A 3084-nucleotide genomic window follows, 5' to 3' on the forward strand; every position below is an offset into this window, starting at 1 on the left:
AAAATCATTACAGTCCAGCAAGCTCACTTGGCCAACTTGCAGGAGTAAAATTGAAATAATAAAATAGAAGAAACACTCTGGCACTCTGTTAGAATATTATTCTCACTAGAATACTTAAATGTGGCAAACTTAATTCCGGAACTTAAATTCATAATCTCTTCACAAGAGCTTTATCCCTTCTGTAGCTCTTATATAAATGTTCTGGAGATTAATTTAAATATAATTTTTAAGAAGTATATTATAGGTTCCTTTTGACCCAATTTGTTAAAAATATTTCTTTTTCCCTGTCACTAATTCCCTCACTAATTTCTACAGGCAATATTTCTTTAGAAAATGCTCCTAAGGCTTTAGCAAATGCTCAGACAACTAACATCAAGATTTTTTTTCAAAGCACTGTCATGTTTTTAATTTCCAAAACAGCCAGAAAAATTACATGAGTGGCTCTGAAAAATACCCCCCCCCACCGCGTGTGTGCACACACATACAACATAAATCATATGGAGGAGGGGCAAGATGGCGGAAGAGTAGGGTCCCCAAATCACCTGTCCTCAACAAATAACCTAGATAACCTTCAAATCATCCTGAAAACCTACGAATTCAGCCTGAGATTTAAAGAGAGACCAGCTGGAACGCTACAGTGAGAAGAGTTCGCGCTTCTATCAAGGTAGGAAGACGGGGCCTCTGCTGCTTGGGCCGCCGCGGGGAAATATGGCGTCTGCCTTGGAGCAATTCGTGAACAGTGTCCGACCGCTCTCGGCTCAAGGGCAAATGACTCAGCTTTGTGAACTGATCAACAAGAGTGGGGAACTCCTTGCAAAGAACTTATCCCATCTGGACACCGTGCTGGGGGCTCTGGATGTACAAGAGCATTCCTTAGGCGTCCTTGCTGTTTTGTTTGTGAAGTTTTCCATGCCCAGCGTTCCTGACTTCAAAACGTTATTCTCACAGGTTCAGCTTTTCATCAGCACTTGTAATGGGGAGCACATCCGATAGGCGACAGACACTTTTGCTGGGCTTTGCCATCAGCTGACAAACGCGCTTGTGGAAAGGAAACAGCCCCTGCGAGGAGTCAGCATCCTTAAGCAAGCCATAGACAAGATGCAGATGAATACAAACCAGCTGACCTCAATACATGCCGATCTCTGCCAGCTTTGTTTGCTGGCAAAATGCTTTAAGCCTGCCCTCCCGTATCTTGATGTAGACATGATGGATATCTGTAAAGAGAATGGAGCCTATAATGCAAAGCACTTTTTATGTTACTATTATTATGGAGGGATGATCTATACCGGGCTGAAGAACTTTGAAAGAGCGCTGTACTTTTTTTTTTTTAAATTTTTTATTTATTTATGATAGTCACAGAGAGAGAGAGAGAGAGGGAGAGACACAGGCGGAGGGAGAAGCAGGCTCCATGCACCGGGAGCCGGATGTGGGATTCGATCCCGGGTCTCCAGGATCGCGCCCTGGGCCAAAGGCAGGCGCCAAACCGCTGCGCCACCCAGGGATCCCAGAGCGCTGTACTTTTATGAACAGGCTATAACTACTCCTGCCATGGCGGTCAGTCACATCATGTTGGAATCATATAAAAAGTATATTCTAGTTTCTTTGATATTACTTGGAAAAGTACAACAGCTACCGAAATACACATCTCAAATTGTGGGTAGATTCATTAAGCCTCTTAGCAACGCGTACCATGAGTTAGCACAAGTTTATTTAACCAATAATCCCTCAGAACTCCGCAACCTGGTGAACAAGCACAGTGAAACTTTTACTCGTGATAACAACATGGGGCTGGTGAAGCAATGCCTGTCTTCTCTTTATAAGAAGAATATTCAGAGGCTAACCAAGACCTTTTTAACATTATCGTTACAAGATATGGCAAGTCGTGTGCAGTTATCTGGACCTCAGGAGGCAGAAAAATATGTCCTACACATTATAGAGGATGGTGAAATTTTTGCAAGTATTAATCAGAAGGATGGAATGGTCAGCTTCCATGATAACCCTGAAAAATATAATAACCCAGCCATGCTTCATAACATCGATCAAGAGATGCTGAAGTGCATAGAGCTGGATAAGCGACTAAAGGCCATGGACCAGGAGATCACAGTGAACCCCCAGTTCGTACAGAAGAGCATGGGATCACAAGAAGATGATTCTGGAAACAAACCATCTAGTTACTCTTGAAACTAACATCCATCCTGAGTTAGATGAAATTTATCACCTTGGCCAGTGGCAAGTGTTAGGAGGGCAGCAGGGAGGACCAAGCCTGTGTGACCTGGACATTAAGAAATTACATTTTGTTTTGTCATCTTCAGTCCTATGTGCTTTAAGAAAACCATTCTCTCTGCAAAGAAAGGAAAAAAAATTCAAACTTTAAAGTCTGTTGTGGATTTATTTATCCTCAGATTAATGTTGTTGCATTAAATCTACATTTTTGTTTTAAATTAAAAAAAAAAGATAGGAAGATGGGGTGTGGTGGGGGGAAGAAATAAAGGAACAAAAGGCATCTAAGGGGGAGGGGCCCCGTGAGGAGCCGGGCTGAGGCCGGGGCAAGTGACCCCAGGACAGGAGAGCCCCGTCCCGGAGAAGCAGGAGCTGCACCAACCTTCCCGGGCGGAAAGGGGCTCGCAGGGAGTTGGAGCAGGACCCAGGAGGGCGGGGATGCCCTCGGGCTCCCTGGGACAGTAGCAGAGGAACTTTGCCCCGGGGACAGCCCCACACCCCGCAGCCGAGCTCCCTAAGGGCTGCAGCGCGCACGGCGGGACCCGGGAGCAGCTCGGAGGGGCTCGGGCGGCGGCTCCGCGTAGGGGGCTGCGGGGCTCCGGGAGCAGCTCAGCGGCTGCGGCTCTGGCAGAGGAAGAGGCTCCGCAGAGAGGCGGCTGCGCGGCCGGGAGCATGAATCCAACAGCACAGGCTCCGGAGCACAGGCCGCCGGGACACAGCCCAGGATCCGGCCTCCCCCCGGGACAGGCAGAGGCCAGGAGGGCCCAGGACAGCAAGGACGCTCCTGCCTGGAACTGAGCAGATCAGCGGCCCCGCCCGGGAGCCTCCAGGCCCTGCAGACGGAGAGCCCCGGAGCTACTGCGG

General features: G+C 47.8%; 1 pseudogene; it reads left to right on the forward strand.

The window, feature by feature from the left end:
* Nucleotides 1-683: 683 nt before the first annotated feature.
* LOC121495647 lies at nucleotides 684-2453 on the forward strand (annotated as a pseudogene).
* Nucleotides 2454-3084: the final 631 nt, after the last annotated feature.

This window comes from Vulpes lagopus, chromosome 7 (assembly GCF_018345385.1).
Source record: "Vulpes lagopus strain Blue_001 chromosome 7, ASM1834538v1, whole genome shotgun sequence".
Lineage (NCBI taxonomy): Eukaryota > Metazoa > Chordata > Mammalia > Carnivora > Canidae > Vulpes > Vulpes lagopus.